Below are 16,642 nucleotides of genomic sequence, written 5' to 3'. Positions count from 1 at the left end.
CATGAAAGTGATAAAGATTTGGAATCCCAGAGGCTTTACCAGACACCGCAGTGCTCGGTGCGGGGCTGACGCGCAACTCACGCTTGGCCGAGCGGCCGGTCCCGCCTTCGTCTCGCTGTTTCCAACAAGCACAGCCTGTGGCAATACGAAGCCCCACGGCCGCTCCTTGTCTGAGCTCTCAGCGAGCCCTGCTCGGCAGCTCCCAGCCCTGCTCTCTCCCCGCGGCCTGCAGGCCCCTCACCGCGGCAGGTCCCAGAAGCAACGGCCACGCGGTCAGCGCGGACCGCGCTGCTCGGGTGATGCCACGGCCGGCGAGGCGGGCGGGCGCCCGCGTGTCCTGCTCAGCCCCTGGGGGATGCCGAGGGCCCGCCCGGACTTGGGGTGGGCGGTGCCTTAGTGCCGAGGCGGAGCGGGCGGCTGGGGGGGGGGGGAAGGCGGGGCGGGGGGCGGGTCGGCTGAGGCGACATCCAGGACGCGAGCCGCAGGCGGCCGGCTGACGGCTGCGCCCGGAGCCGCCTCGCCTGACCCGACGCAGACGCAGCACCGCAGGCGGCCCGGAGGCGGGGTCCGGCCGTCAGCCGGAGAGCGTCTCCGCCGAGGCCGCTGTAGGCTTCAAAGCACGACGACCCTCCACCGCAGCCGGAAGACCCGGCTGAGGCGGCACCTGGAGGCGGCACGGCGGCGAGGGCGGGATCTCCGTCAGCCTCCGCCGTCTGTCCGCTGCTGTCCGGAGGGTCCTGTCGGCTGTGCCCTTCCATTGTCAGACGCTCGCTGCGGGGCGCGCTTGTGCGTTCACCAGGGTCACCCCGGCCCAGGCCGCGGTTCCCCGCCCCCCGCCGCGCCCCCCGCCCCCCCCCCGCTCTGTCCCCGCCCCCCTCCTCGGCGTCTGCAGCTGCTCTCTCCGGGCTGCAGGACTCGTTGCCCGGGTATTTATACTCCGTAAGTGAGCGAAACCCTTACGGTGACCCAGACACCCCGCGGGAGCAGGAGCCGGGGGGGGGGGGGCCTCACCCTGCTGCTCCCCAACTCAGTGGCGGGGTGGCGCCTCTGAGCCCTTTTATGTCACAGTGTGCTTCCTGGAGCCGCAAATGGACCAATCAGGTGCGAGCTCTGAGCCGATTGGTGCTAAATGGCCCAATCAGACTTTGCTACCTGGAGCCGCCTCTCACCTCATCAATGGTGGCAGCTGCGCCTCAGCGCCCTTGACGTAACGCGCACTTCCCGGACTGTGGAATGGACCAATCAGGTGCTATGGGCTGATGGGTAAATGGTCCAATCAGCCCCAGGGTTGAAAAATGGTCCAATCAGACGTGTGGGCGGGGCCCCGGAAAGAGGATATAAGCCAGGGTGGGCGGGCGCCGAGCAGAGACGATGCCAGCCCTGCCGGTGACGGTGAGACGGCGACGGCGACGCCCTGGACCCTGAGGAGACGACGCCCTGGACCCTGAGGAGACGACGGCGGGTCCAGCTTCCAGCGAAAGGAGGGGAGACGTTGCTCCTCGCTCCGAAGAAAGGAAAAGCAGCGTCCAGCAGCCGCCCTCTGAGGAGGGAGAGAAGCTGAAGGACTGCGTGGCGGAGGGCCTGGGCCTGTCTCTGGCTTTGCCTCACAGGAGCCCCAGAGGCCGCGGCCTGGCGTCCCGGAGAGCTGCTTGTTGTCGGTGCCGCCCCACGGCTCACTCAGCTGTGGACACTCGGTGTCTCGGACACCTCTGAGGGACCAGTAATGGCCATCACTGCTGGCCAGCACTCCTGGTGACCGGTGGCGGCCATCGCTGATGTCATCTGGACGAGGCAGCCAGCACTTGCGGGTACAGTAGCGCTTTGTTTCCCTGTTTGTAAAATAAGCCCCATGGTCGTTCCCGCGGCCTGAGGGCTCTTGGACTGTGCGTACGGGTGAGGCCCACAGACCTGTCCCCTTATTGGACAGTGTCCTTTCTTAGGCTCTAGCCCAGAGGCTCCTACTGTGTGGGAGTTGTATTGCTCAAGGTCCATCCGTTTGGATTCAGAGAGTAGCCCAGCCCTGGAGAGTAGCTTGGTTGATCCCAGGCGTGTCCAGACCACACTCCTTTGTGGATGGATGGGGAAAGGATTGGCACGGCCAAGAGGAGAGCCAGGCCAAGTTTTTGACAGGAGGAAATTTATTGCGCTCCCAGGGGAGGTTCGTGGACCCCTGCAGGGGTCGGAGAAGTTGCGTGTGCTTTGGGGGATAAGGGTAAACTTATAGGGTGGGGTCTGGCCTTGGGGTGGGGGATGGGTGGTGGTGTGGAGAATGTGGAGTTGAAGTTACTTTTAAAAGAAATTGTCTTTCTCTCAGAACTGGTTGTTCTTTCATCACTGCTAATCAGGCCCGGCTCTGGCCAGTCTCTGGGACGCAGGTGACAGCAGCTTAAAGTTTCCATTTTCTGCCCCATCCCTACCCTGGTCTTGATCTTACAGCCGCGACTTGGCATTGTGGGTAAAGCTGTGGGAACATTTGTGTGCATCTTTTCACATTAGTATTTCCATGCTCTGTGGCGGAACCCCCCTGAGGAGATGTTGCTGGCTCACACGGGATTTTTTACCTTCCTGTCTCCTCAATCCGCTCACCAGATTGAAGGTGAATGTGGTTCCCTTAGAGGCTGCACCAGTGAGGAGGGGGACCTCCCCACTTCACTCTGTCACTCTCCTTGTCTGGGGTTTCTCCAGGGTCTCCCAGGGGTCCTGATCTGCATGAACCTTCTGGACAGTGACACTGGAGACTGTTCACGTGCTGTGGCCAGTGCACGTCTCCTTCAGAAAAGGGCCAAGTCTTAGCCTGTTTTTTGCTTGGGTTCTTTTTTGTTGTTGGATTGTATAAATACTTTATATTTTGGAACTGAAGCCCTTCTATTTCACTTATCTTTTTTTTAAATTTTAGAAAAAGATTTATTTATTTATTTATTTATACAAGCACTGGGTATGGTCAGAAGCACGGGAGGGTGAGAGGATTCACCAGAGCCAGAGCGGGAGCAGAACAGGCAGACTGACAAAGTACACTGCTGAGGGGAGCAGCAGGTGGCAGAGAGGTCTGTGCGCCATGTGGGACCCTCGCCAGCTGCCAGGGATCGAACTGGCGCTGCAGAGGCTGTGGGCAGCTTCGCAGCCCAGCGCTCAACTGCTGCGCCACCGGGGGAGGCCCTCTCCTTGTTTCTTTCAGGTGTTCAGGTCTTACACCCAAATCTTTAATCCATTTGCACTAACTTGGGCATGGAGTTAAGTGTGGCTCTAGCTTCCTTTCGTGCATGCGGCTGTCCATGTTCCCAGAACCATTTGTTAACAGAGATTTCCTTTTCTACATCGCATGGTCTTGGTTCTTTTGTCAAAGATTCACTGTCTGTGTTTGTGTGGTTTATCTGGGTTTTCTATTCTATTCCTTTGGTCTGTTCTTGTTGCAGTACCACACTGTTTTATTACCATTGCTGTATAGTTGTAGTATATTACCAGTGTAGTATATTACCATTGCTGTATGTTGTAGTCAGGGAATGTGATAACCTCCATTTTCTTCTTTTCTCTTAGAATCAGGCCTTTTGTGGTCCATACAAATTTTGTAATTCTCAGTTCTATTCCCTTAAAAAAGTGTCATTGGGAATTTGACTGAGCACTGCATTGAGTCTGTAAATTGCTAGAGGCAACAAGACCATTTTAATGACATTTGCTCTTCCAACCCATGGGATACTGTCCATTTCCTTGTGTTTCTTTTATTTCCTTTAACAGAAGTTTTTTTTTTTTAAAGATTTATTTTTATTTATTTGTTTGTTTGTTTATTTATTTATTTATTTATACAAGCACTGGGTACAGTCAGAAGCGCGGGAGGGTGAGAGAATTCACCAGAGCCAGAGCGGGGAGCAGGGCAGGCAGAAGGACCGAAGAACACTGCTGAGGGGAGCAGCGGGCGGCAGGAGAGGTCTGCGCGCCATGTGGGACCCTCCTCCGGTGGCCCAGGAGCAGCCAGAGATCGAACCGGCGCCGCAAAGGCTGCGGGCAGCCTCGAAACCCAGCCTCAACCACTGCGCCACCGGGGAGGCCCCTCCTTTAACAGAGTTTTATAGTTTTTCATGCATAAGTCTTTCACCTCCTTTGTTAAGTTTGCTCCTGGGTATTTCATTCTTTTTGGTGCAGCTGTAAATAGGATTGTTTTTTAATTTCTCTTTTTCCTAATTCATTGTTTGCATGTAGAAATGCAGCTGATTTTTATGTATTGATTTTGCATTCTGTCACTCTGCTGTATTTTTGTTATTGCTAGTAGTTTTGGGGGAAGTCTTTGTTGTTCTGTATGTATATTATCACATCATCTGCAAATAATGACAGTTTTACATTTCGTTTCCAGTCTGGATTCCTTTTATATCTTTTTCTTGTCTAATTGTTCCAGCTAGAACTTCCAATACTCTGTTGAACAGTAGTTGTAAAAGTGAACATCCTTTTTCCTGATCTTAGGGAAATAGTTTCTGTTTTTAACCATTAAATATGATGTTGGCTGTGGGTTTGCTGTATATGGGCTTTATTTTGTCAAGATGGGTTCCATGCATTCCCATTTTATTGAGAGTTTTTAATCATAAATGGGTGTTGGGTCTTGTCAAATGCTTTTCTGGGCATCTGTTAAAATGATCCTATGATTTTTATCTTCCTTTTTGTCAATTGGATGAATGACATTGGTTGATTTGTATATGTTGAACCAAACTTTTATTCCTGGGTTGAAAACTTCTTAACCTTGGTGGGTTATCCCAACAGTACAATGCTGGCTTCCTTTGTAAAGATTTTCTTGAGGATTTTGCATCTACGTCCACTAGAGATGTTGGTCTTTGGTTTTGTTTGTCCTGTTTGGTTTGGGGTGATGCTGACCTCTTAGGGACCTTTTGTCTTGTTTGGTTTTAGGATAATGCTGGCTTCACAGGAACATTTCCTTTTAATTTTTAAGAGTTTGATAGGATAAGAATTAAGTCCTCATTGAAGACTTGGTAGAATTCTCTAATGATGTTCTCAGGTCCTGGGATTTTGCTCTTAGATATTCCTTTGAGTAGTGTTTCAACTTCTGTGATTGTGATTAGAGTGTGTAAGCTGTCTATTTCATCCTGGTGCAGTCTTGGATGCTGTATGATTTTAAAATTTGTCTATTTCTTCCATATTCTCCAGTTTATTTGCACAGAGACATTCATAGTGGATTTTTATGATCCTTTGTATTTCTGTGACAACTATTGTAATTTTCCTTTTTAATTCATGATTATTTTTGTATGGGTTTCTTTTTGTTGTTGTTGTTGTTGTTCTTTTCTCTGTGACCCTTGCTAATTGTTTTGTTTATCCTTTCATAGAAACAGATCTTGTTTTTATTGATCTTTTGGGATTGTCTTTTTGTTTCCTATTTTATTATTTTCCGCTCTAATTTTTAAAATTTCCTTCCTCCTTTAAATTACTGGCTTTCCCCCTTCTTTTTCTAATGTCTTACATTGTAAAGTTAGATTATGTATTTGAGATTTTAAAAATGTGATCCTGCGGTGCCATGTACTCCCTCACAATACCACTTCAGAACATCCCATGGGATCTGCCAGCCTGGCCCTCTGTTCTCATGAGCCTCCAGACACTTTTTAATTTCATCTTTGACCCAGGAGTTGTTTGAAAGCATTTTATTTAGCCTGCACATATTTTGGTTTATTTCCAAAATAAATTTCTACCTTGATACCACTGAGATTGGAAAAGATGCCAGATATGACTTCCAATTTCATATATATTTTTCTTATTGTAAATTGTTTATTGTAAGATACTCGACAAGCATCTTGCTGTCTTAAGAAATTTAAACAATGGGCAAATAATTTCTTCTGAATAGGACAGCAGTAAGCTAAAACCAAAATCAGCTGCTGAATTTTCCTTTTTCACCTCTTGTATGAGAATGAATAATCTAGATTAACCAAGAGGTGCTGCACGAGATCAGTCAAGTCTTTTGTGATGACAGCGTGGCAGGCGCCACCAACACCTATGCCGTCATCCGGGTGCTTTGCTCATGATAGTGGGTCTTTCAGAGGATGACAGCTAATGGAGGCAGGTCACTCGTGGTGTTCTGTAGCACCTCAGCACCGATTACATTGCCGACGCTCATGCCCTCAGCACCTGCAGTAGGGTCGAGGGAAATGATGGGCTTTTGTCCTGTGGGAGATGGCAGGCCTGAATTGATTAAGGATGACAAATCCTTCATCACATTCATATCTAGTATTTAATGACTCAAGGGCATTGGCTGACACATCTTCATACCTTGGGGCTTCCTTCCTGCTTCTTCGAGTGTTAGAAGACCTGGTCAGAATGGGTCTGTGACTTTACCTTCATCTCCAGCAAGCAGGGCTCCTTGCCCCACTGCTGTGAGCATGGCCACCTCCTTTTTCGTTTGTTTGGCAACCAAGGGACGAAGAGCACCATCTGAGAGTGCACCAGGAGGAGGGGTCCTTGTTTTAGGCGCCTGCTATCAGCCTGTTCGCACAGGCAGAGAGCCTGTTCCATACATACAAGCTGGCTTCAACTCTCTCTCAGCTTGGGTGTATTTTCTGCAGCACCATGTTCAGAGACTTGGTCATTTTCTGTATGTTTCTGATTGACTTGTGTTCCTTGGTAACATTAATATCATTCATATCCACCATATTTTGACCTCGGCTCCATCGCATCTGCACAGCTCAGGCGAGAGGCCAGTGATTCCCGGAGTGGACATGGTTCTGGGCCTGCTGAGGATGGGCCTTCATCCTGCTTTTGATACATGTTTGTGCCCCAGCATATTATCTACCCTTGGAAGTTCCGTGTGTGGTTAAGAAGAATGTGTATGAGGATCTTGTGGGATGGAAGGTTCTATAAGTGTCTGTTAGTCCATCTGGTCCCACACATCACTTAAAACCTTTGTGTGTTGCCTTCTGTTTGGATGACCTGTCTGTCCCTTATGTAACTTAAGTTGAGTCCCCACAGTTAGTGTTTGTCAGTGTGTCGCTGAGGTCTGTCAATGCTGTTGAAGATGGCCTCATGGCCCGTGTCAGGCACACAGATGTCCACAGCACCTGTGTCTTCTGGATGAGCTGCTTGCCCTTGGTCACTGTGTAGTGCCCACCTGTCCCCAGTTGCCTTTTATTGGCTGCAGGTCTAATGACCTGAAATGAGAGCAGTAGTTCCTGATTTACTGGCTTGAAGGATCTTGCTCCAGCCTTTCATTTTATTTTTTTTCCTTAATTTTTTTTTTTAAATAGAGGCATGTTTTATTTATTTATTTGTTTGTTTGTTTTGTTTATACATGCACTGGGTACAGTCAGAAGCGCGGGAGGGTGAGAGAATTCACCAGAGCCAGAGCAGGGAGCAGAGGCAGAAGGACCGAAGTACACTGCTGAGGGGAGCAGCGGGCGGCAAGAGAGGTCTGCGTGCCATGTGGGACCCTCCTCCGGGGCCGGGGAGCAGCCAGGGATTGAACCGGCGCCGCAGAGGCCGCGGGCAGCTTCGCAACCCAGCGCTCAACCGCTGCGCCACCAGGGAAGCCCAAGCAGCCTTTCATTTTAAACTTGTGTTTGTTTTTAGGTTTAAAAGAGTATCTTGTAAGTAAATGTAGATGGCTGATATTTTTGGACCCAATTTGGCAATCTTGCCTTTTAAGTGCTGAATTCAGACTTAGAGTGACATGATACATGAGGCTTAGTTACTGTTATTCTGGCTTTTGATTTTTCATTGTTTTCTCTTTCTGTTGTTTTGTTATCAGGTTTTTCTCTCATTTTCATTTGGGTGGCTTTCACTGGCAGCTCTGTTTCTTTCCCTGTGTCTCTGAATTCTAAATTTTTTCCTGGTGGCTACTGTAAGTGTTATATCACTGCCTTTGAGCTGGAGTGGACTCAATCTCATCTAACCGTACAGCTTCTAGACTTTTCTTCTGGGTGTCATGGTGTCGCTGTCGCCTGTTGTTCCTGATGATGCGTGCCTGGTGTTGTCTGCTCAGATTTTGTCTTTCTTTCTTGCAGAGTCCTCTCAGTGCTTCTTAGGGCAGCTTCTGTGGTGATAGGCCTCATCAGCTTTCTTTTCTTTTTTTTTTTTAATAGAGGCATGTTTTATTTATTTATTTGTTTGTTTGTTTGTTTGTTTTTGTTTATACATGCACTGGGTACAGTCAGAAGCGCGGGAGGGTGAGAGAATTCACCAGAGCCAGAGCGGGGAGCAGAGCAGGCAGAAGGACCGAAGTACACTGCTGAGGGGAGCAGCGGGCGGCAGGAGAGGTCTGCGCGCCATGTGGGACCCTCCTCTGGTGGCCGGGGAGCAGCCGGGGATCGAACCGGCGCCGCAAAGGCCGCGGGCAGCTTCGCAACCCAGCCGCGGGCAGCTTCGCAACCCAGCGCTCAACCGCTGCGCCACCGGGGAGGCCCTCTCATCAGCTTTCTTTAGATGGGATGTGGCAGTCTCTGCTTCGCCTTCATGTTAGATAGTGATTTTGCATGACAGATTTTTCTTTTAGTCCACATCAGCCTGAATGGTGGCTGCAGAGATATCTGATGAGGCCCTATGCAGAACCTCTGTGTGTTACTTTCTTTTTTTCTCTAGCAATCTGTATCATTTTTCTGTCCCTGACTTTTAGTAACATAGCACTGATGCATTGCCGAAAGGGCACTTTACATTTGGAAGTTTAGGTGTTATTTCTGCTACCTGGGCACCCATTGTTGTTTCTTTGCTTAAGTTGGGAAAGTTCTCAGTTACTCTTTGAATATCACCTCTCTTCCCTTCTCTCTTGTCATCTTCTGGAGTACTCTTTACTTGAATATTTCTTCTTCTAATTGAGGCTGACATCTCTTGCAGCATTTTTTTTTTTTTCATTTTTAACTTAATCTTTCTGTTTCTTCTTCTAGCCGGGTGATTTGAATATTTGCATCTTCTGTTTCTGAAATTCTCTTCTACCAGCTCAGTTCTACTTAAAATGCTTTCCATATTTTCCTTATTTCATTCAGTACAATTTATGTTCTTTATTGCCGAAGCTTGTCTCTAGACTCCATTACCTGCCTTTCTGATTTTGACTGTCCTCTCTGTACCTCATTTAGTATTAAAATGTTGCTTTTTGCCTCTCAGGTTATCTATTTCTTCACCTCTGGTCGCTGTGTCTGGACTTGTGTTCTCCTTCTGCCTTTCTATCTTGCATTCAGGTGTTTTTGCTTCCTAAGAGTGATGATGCCTTATTTCCTTTTCCTTTCCTTTAGTTTGTTTGTTCTTCCTCTTCACTTACCTTGGTAGCAGGTGGAGTGGAGAAAAGGGAGAACTGGGTTCAAATCTTGGCAAGGAGGGAGGGCATCTCAGGGCAAAAGGTCACCTCTGACTCCTCCTCTTTCTCTGAAGAAATCTCAGTTCAGTGACTCAGGGACCCTGAATTCCTGCCCTGTGTCCTCACACTCCCCAATGCTGCAGGGGATGTTCCCACAAAGCTTGGTCACTGGGCCCGGGGTAACACTAGCAGCAGGAGCAGCCAGATGCAGATGGGCTTTCGTTGCTGGGAGTGGTGCCTGGGGTGGGCTGTTTCCTGACTCAATGATGCCTATTGAGGGTGTGGGGCTGCCAGGTCATTGATGCTCACGCAGGTCTGTTTGCAGGGAGTGGTGAGAGGGTTCTCCCACCCTCTCTCCTAGCCCCACTCCCAGTGGAGCCGGTGTAGCTCCACAGCACCAGCACTGGGTGTGCCTTTGCTGCGGCTCCAGGGTGAGGGGAGGCCCCTTCCCCAATCACCACCCCGAGACAAGCCCACATGGCAGAGACCCAGCTGCCCCCAAGGTCCTGGGCACAGGTATGTCCCGCTCTGTCGCTTGCTCTCCAAAGGGCCCTCTGACCATCTTCAGTGGTCAGCAGGATCCGACAGTGCCCCGCCTCTGCCTGCAACCTCCTATATCTCCTAGTGAGATGCATCCCACAGCACCGCAGCCCCAGAACCGGCCCCAGGGAGTGTCTGTCTCTGACCCGAACCCTTCACTCAGCCTTCATTAGTTCTGTTGGTTTCATTTTTCTCTCAGTGCAGGATGGGGAGAGACCACCCAACCCATTCTGTTCTCGTGTTTTGGGGGAGTCTCTATTGGGCTTCCTTAAATGTATGTTGGGGAGTTGCTTGTATCAACATTCATAGACCTGTATAGTTCCGAATTTTGTAATGCAACTTAATTTAAACATGTATTTATTGATGGGGATTTAGATTATTTCACTTTTCTGATATAGCAATGCTAAACTGAATGTTATGTAAATACGTGAGCCCTCTGGGCTGCTGATGCAGATAATCAGCCTGGCCAGAGGGGTTGATAATTGAAAGGCTATTTGGGAAAATTTCCAAATCCTGCCTTGAAAAGGAACGTAAACAATGCAGAAATTAGTCATTTTCACAAGCCGCCCCCTAAGGTTCCAAAGCGAAAGTGAGCTCCTTACTCCAGTGTTGGTGTGGTTTGCTGCCCTGGAGGCCAGAGCTGCTGGCCTGTCTCAGGGCTTCCTCTGTCTCTGTGTCTGTGCGGTGTGTGCCCATCTTATGGGGCACTTTATGGGGACTTCCACACATTAAGTACAGAACCCAGAAGGGCTGCACATAGATGTGAGGTGAAATTACCAACACAAGAAAGACTTTGCCAGACACCCTTGAAAGCTGTTGAAATAACCGTGAACCAGACACTCAAGTTGGCAAGTCCATGATCCCCTTCGGAAGAGTCGCGCACATTGAGTAGGCCACAGCAGTGGGTGTGGAGCAGCCCAAACCATCTCTCCGGAGCCCGTGCAGCGTCACCAGCCCAGGGCAGGACGCAGGAAATGCTGCAGCGGGCGACAGAGGGAGCTCCCAGGGTAGAAGTCGGTGAGCGATGACACAGGACACCTGTGGCACGTAAGTCCCTTGTGCTAAAGGAAGATGTGTGCATAGTAGAAGAATCAAAGATTTAATAAAGTACCAAAAAGATCTTCTAGAGGTGAAAAATATAATATCTGAAATGAAAAATTCACTGAAGGAACAACAAAAGATTTGAAGAAAAGGTTAGTGAATTGAACATGTGGCACCAGGATCTACTGAGGATTACACTCAAGTATAAGCCTGAAGAATAGCCTGAAACAATGAACATCTTCTGTGACCCTTGTGGAAACATCCAGGTATCTAATGTATATGTAATTGTGTCTCCAGAAATGGAGGGAGTAAAAAAATGGGATGAAAAGTAATGATTTAAATGTTTTAGTTGAAAGAATCTCCACAACTGCAGCAGCAAAACTCAGAAGAACATCCCATCAGGACTCATCATGGGCCTCCCTGGGGCGCAGGGGTTGAGTCTCAGCACCATAAAGTTCTCTCCAGAACTGTGGCCTGAGTCCATCACTGGACAGGGAGTGACCCACAGGGTGCAGCAGGACCCCTTCTGTCCCACTGGCCCTTCAACAGTGGATTTCACTGGATCCACCTGTTCTGCTCCCCACTCTGTCTCCAGTGAGTCTTCTCACCCCCGCATTTCTGGCCCTCACCCAGATTTTGTGTGCATAATTAAATAAAATCTTAAAAAAGTCATTGTGATAATAAAGAGAATCTGAGTGGAGTGCAGAAAGAATGTAAATAATGTCAATTACACCTCAATCCAGTGCTTACAAGGAGAGACCTTGGACAGAAACCTAGGACTGAGATCTTAATTTTTAAAAAAACTCCAGGAAATCAAGAGAGTAGAAAACCTTTGCCACCTGGAGTTTGGCACAGATTTCCTAAGTTTCAAAAAGCACTAACCATACCAGGAAAAACATCAATTAGCTTCATCAAATAGAGAAAGTTCACTCTTCAAAATAACCTTAAAAAGTTGAAAAACAAGGCGCAGACTTGGAGCAAAAACGTACACCTGTAAGTGTCTTTTCCTCCCAGGCTGCGTGGACACAGGTTGTCCACCCTGAGCCTCGAGGCCTCGTCCCTCTCAACAAGGAACAGATGCCCCCGTGGGAACGTCCTTGAACAGACACTTCATGGAGAAAGGTCAGAAAACCAAGGCAAGAAAAGTGCTCATTGTCCTTAGCATGGACATCAGAGGATTCCGACACAAGACCATCAGCTTGAAGAGACAGTTTAGCAGCTCATGATGTCGGGGCGCAGCCACGGGGTTCCCCGGTATTTCCCTGAATGAATGAGGTGCACTTCTGCCCAGTGCCAGGGCCCGCACAGCCGCGGCCAGAGTCCCGGGCCCGGCAGGAGCCACACCACAGGGCAGGAGAAGGGTTTGGAGGTGTGGCAGGAGGGGCGCTGGGAGGTGGCAGCCCAGAGTCTGGGACCAAGAGCAGGTCACCTCCCAAGCAGACCCCAGTGGCGCAGGGGACCCCTTGGCTGGCTGAGCTCCCAGGGGACCAGGATGCTGCTTCCTGGGGGGCAAATGATGATCATAATTTAATCTGTGAACGTTCAGGTTCATGACGGCCCAAAAAGGTGATTGAACCCCCACCAGTAGGAGGGTCTTGGGCAGGGTGCACAGTCGTGAAACAAGCGCCCTGGGTAGTCGCCGTGGACTTAGGCGACACCCCGCAGGAGAAACCCTGTGGGATCTTCTACCGAGTTCCCGAAGTAGAGCCAAACGCGAGGCCCAGTGCAGCCGAAGACACCGCAGCCATCTCTGGGTCCCCCCCACTTGGGTGCCCGCCCCTCAGCGGCGCAGAGACGGGGACATGTGCATCTCAGGCACGTCGGTCACTGCGAGGGCAGAGCCTGGGCATGGGCGTGAGCAAAGCAGCGCCCACCGGCCCGGCAGGGAGACAAGCGCCCCGGGGACGGCGGGGGGGGGGGGGGGCCCGGCTGGCCCGCAGCCCTGGCGTCTGGTCTCCGGACGCTGATGGGCGGGAAGCTGCGGTCACGCGCCTCGAGCTGCGCTAATGGTCCCTGAGAGCCTCCTCCGAAGCCTCCCCAGGGCCCGCCCCGGCTCCTGGCCCCGGCCTTGGAGACTCAGAGGTTTCATGAGCAGCGGAGCTCGCGCCAGAGTGCAGTGGACATGGAGAGGCCCCTTGGCTGGGCCCAGTGGAGGTGAGAGAGTGTGGCTGCGCTGCCCCTGGTCCTGGGGAGCAGAACCTGCTTCAGAGGGAATTGGAATCTCTGGAACGAACCTCAGACTGGGAGTGGAACAGAGAGATCGAGCAGTTGGGGTTCTGGCCACACCCGAACATCACTGCAGGCAGTAAGAGACCCAGCCTGGTGGACATAGGGCCTTGGCGTCAGCCAGGAGACGAGCAGAGAGGCGCGGGCTAGTAAGAGAGACGGAGGCTGGACCAGAGGCTGTCCTGTTCTTCCAGGTGTTGCCCAGCCCCAGGGCTGCTGGGCACCTTCATGCAGACAGGACACATCCCCAGAAAGCCCAGAGTGTGGGAGCTGCCCTCAGGAGGGCAGCAGCCTGGTCAGCATCTGGCTGCTTTGGACCTAACAGGCGCCTCTTCCAGATGCTGAGTCCACCCACATTCCACGGGGCTGCCAAGTGCCCAGACCTTGCCCAGCACCAGCTCCCTCAGGGCCGGAGCGGCTCCACCACACTGAGTCGCCTACACGGGGAGGAGACTCGTCAGTCCCTTGGGGTCAGCTCCACGTTCTCTAGAGGGTCCCAGAGTCACCTCTTCCACCAACAGGGAGCAGGCCCCGGACACTCCCCAGGACCATGACCATAGTGTTTCCTTTTTCAGAAGGGCCGTCCTCACTCCCAGGTGCCTGCGGGAAACCTCGCACGGGAACAGGCAGGATCTGCAGGTGGGTCACCCGGGACCAGACCAGGTGGGGATGGAGGGTTGACAGCGCCTGTCCAGGCCGCCTTCCCGCTGACCCCTTCCTCCATGACCCTGCTGCCCATCGAGCCTGACCAAAAGAGCTCCCCCTCCCCCTGCAGCACCTCCACTGCCCAGAGTCTCGATCTCCCCACCCTGCCAGCCCCGCCCCGCCCTTGGGCCTTGCTGATGGGGTCTGTCTCTGCTGCCCCCCCCCCCCACACCATGGAGTCCAGCTGTCCACGGTCTCCTCTTGTGACTGAGGGACTGGGCAGTCCCTGCCGGCCTTGCCAGGGGCCCCGGGGCCTCCGCGTCTGACGGCGTCCCGGAGGCTGTCTTCACCCCACGCCGCCCCGTTGTCCCTGAGCTCGAGCTGCTGTTCTTCGGCTTCTGTGTCCCGTGTGAGAAACCCAGCTCCGTCCCGGTGGAGACCGCGGGCCCTTCGCTCGCTCAGACACGCGCGCTCCCGGGGCTGGTGCCCCTCGGGCTCCCGAGCCCGGTCACGCGGTGTAGACCGGGGCGGCTCCCGCTGTCCCTGCAGCCTCCAACGCTCTGTGCCGTGGACACATCGTTGTCGCTGATGTTCTTGTCTCTTCCTCAGGGAAGAGCTGCCCCTGTCGGCTCCCCTCACAAGGGGGTGGCCGCCCAGCCCGGGGCCTCCCCCTGCCCGATCCCAGGCCCCGCTGCTCTGTCCTTTCCACCTCTTGGGTCCTGGACCCCTCCCTCTGTGTGTGTGTGTGTGTGTGTGTGTGCGCGCGCGCTCCCCGGAGCACCAAAGCCGGCCGCTGCCCGCCCCCTGGGGATTTTGACTCCACCTGTCCGAGGTGAGGCCATCATGTGGCTACACCACTCATGTCCAGGGCAGAGCTGTTACGGGGCCCTACCCTGCCCTGTCCTTTCTGAGTCCAGCTCTGCCCTGTTGGTGTCCTTGGGGGTCCCCAGGCACCACACATGTGCGTAAATCAGGCTCACCCTCGCACACACACACTGCTGGAGGCAGTCACTGGGGCCTCCATGGAGATCTGTGGGAGTGGAGGGAGTCGCGGCGTGCAGAGGAGGCCGAGGGGGTGGGGGATCTACCAGTGTGGTTGGGAGCTCGGCTGCCCTGAGGACCCGTGGAGGCAACGGAGACAGCAGACACAGTCTCGACATCGAGCAGCAGATCTGCAGAGCCTGGATGGCAGGAGCTGAGGGGTGTCGGGCCAGGCCAACTCCTGCTCCCTCATGCTATTTGGGCATCATGCAGGGCGGGGCTTTTAGGATGTACCACAGCTGCCCTGGGGCGCGGCCACCATTTGGTCTGGTGTTGAGCACTTGGGGCTCAATGAGGGGTTGGGGCGGGTGTCTGAGGGCAGCTCTGGAGCTAGAGACAGGCGTGTGCACCTGGAACAGAGGGGCTGAGCCCACGACGACATGACCTTCGTGAGCAGGGATGCGCTCAGCCCACAGAGGGCATGCAGGGCCACACAGGGATGGCCGCAGGGCCCCGGGGGGCAGACTGCTCCTCACCTGGGGCAGGGAGCAGGAGCACGCTTGGAGCCCGCTGTGCTGGGCAGGGATTTCTAAGCAGATGTCCCAGGGCACGGAGTGGTCTAAGTAGATCCTGGAGCAGCTGCAGGGGTCATGGGTCAGGGTGTGTGTGGGTGAGGGGCCGCAGCTCTGACCCTGAGCCCAGGCTGACTGTGTGTCTCTCTCAGGGGGCGTCATGGAGTTGGGCCTGGGGGCCTCTCCCAGCAGGTTCCTGGGGCACAACTGGACACAGGTGGAGGTGTTCATCCTGTAGGGCTTCTCCGAGCACCCCAACTGCGGCTGCCCCTGCTGGGCTGCTTCCTGGCCCTGTACACCCTGGCGCTGGCGGGCAACACCATCATTCTTGTGCTGATCAGCTGCAGCGCCAGCCTGCGCAGCCCCATGTACTTCTTCCTGTTCAACCTGGCCTCCATGGACGTCATGTGCACCTCGTCCATGCTGCCCAAGACGCTGGTGGGCCTGGTGTCGGAGACGGAGAACACCATCTCCTTCCAGGGGTGCATGGCCCAGCTCTTCTTCCTCCTCTGGTCCCTATCTGGAGAGCTGCTGCTGCTCACGGTCATGGCCTATGACCGCTACGTGGCCATCTGCCACCCGCTGCACTACAGCTCCATCATGAGCCCACGGCTGTGTGGGGTAATGGCCACGGCCGTCTGGACCATCTGTGCCATCAATGCTTCTATAAATACCGGGCTGATGGCGCGGCTGAACTTCTGTGGCCCCAGCCTCATCACACACTTCTTCTGCGAGATCCCCCCGCTGCTCCTGCTCTCCTGCAGCCCCACCCTCATCAACAGCATCATGACAGTCCTGGCCGACGCCTTCTATGGGGTCATCAACTTCCTGCTCACGCTGGGGTCCTACGGCTTCATCATCGCCAGCATCCTGCCCATCCGCTCGGCCGAGGGCAAGCGGCGAGCTTTCTCCACCTGCTCCTCCCACCTGCTGGTGGTCTCCTTCTACTACTCAGCCGTGTTCTGTGCTTACATCAGCCCGGCCTCCAGCTGTGATTCCGAGAGAAGTAAAGTGTTCTCAGTAATGTACACGATGCTGGGCCCTGCCCTGAACCCCCTCATCTACTCTCTGCGGAACGCTGAGGTCAAGCAGGCCCTGAGGAGACTCCTTATCCTCTGCAAACGCTAAGGCCATGTGTAAGCCCTTCTGCTGGTGGATATCCCTCCCACCCCGGGTCTCCCTGAGACCAGGCTTATAGATTGAGACTGGCCAGCACCCTCTCTCCAGCCTAGCTTGGGTGCAGGCCATGCTAGCTGAGCCAGGACACCTGGACACCCAGGAAGCCTCAGTGGGACCCATTGCCCCAGGTGGGTAGGTGCTCTTGTACCTGGGACAGCAGTCATCAACCTTGCTGGCCCTTGAACTTCAC

The 16,642-nt window shown here is 53.1% G+C and overlaps 1 pseudogene across 1 annotated transcript; it reads left to right on the top strand.

Annotated features, from left to right (window-relative positions):
* Positions 1 to 15,433: 15,433 nt before the first annotated feature.
* On the top strand, positions 15,434 to 16,401 carry LOC311178137 (olfactory receptor 13A1-like; annotated as a pseudogene). The gene has a single exon. The product of its transcript is annotated as an olfactory receptor 13A1-like (transcript).
* Positions 16,402 to 16,642: the final 241 nt, after the last annotated feature.

The sequence above is a fragment of the Talpa europaea genome, assembly GCF_964194135.1.
Source record: "Talpa europaea genome assembly, chromosome: 10".
NCBI lineage: Eukaryota > Metazoa > Chordata > Mammalia > Eulipotyphla > Talpidae > Talpa > Talpa europaea.
The sequence above is the reverse complement of the archived record's forward strand: the minus strand, read 5'-3'. Positions and strand labels throughout refer to the sequence as shown.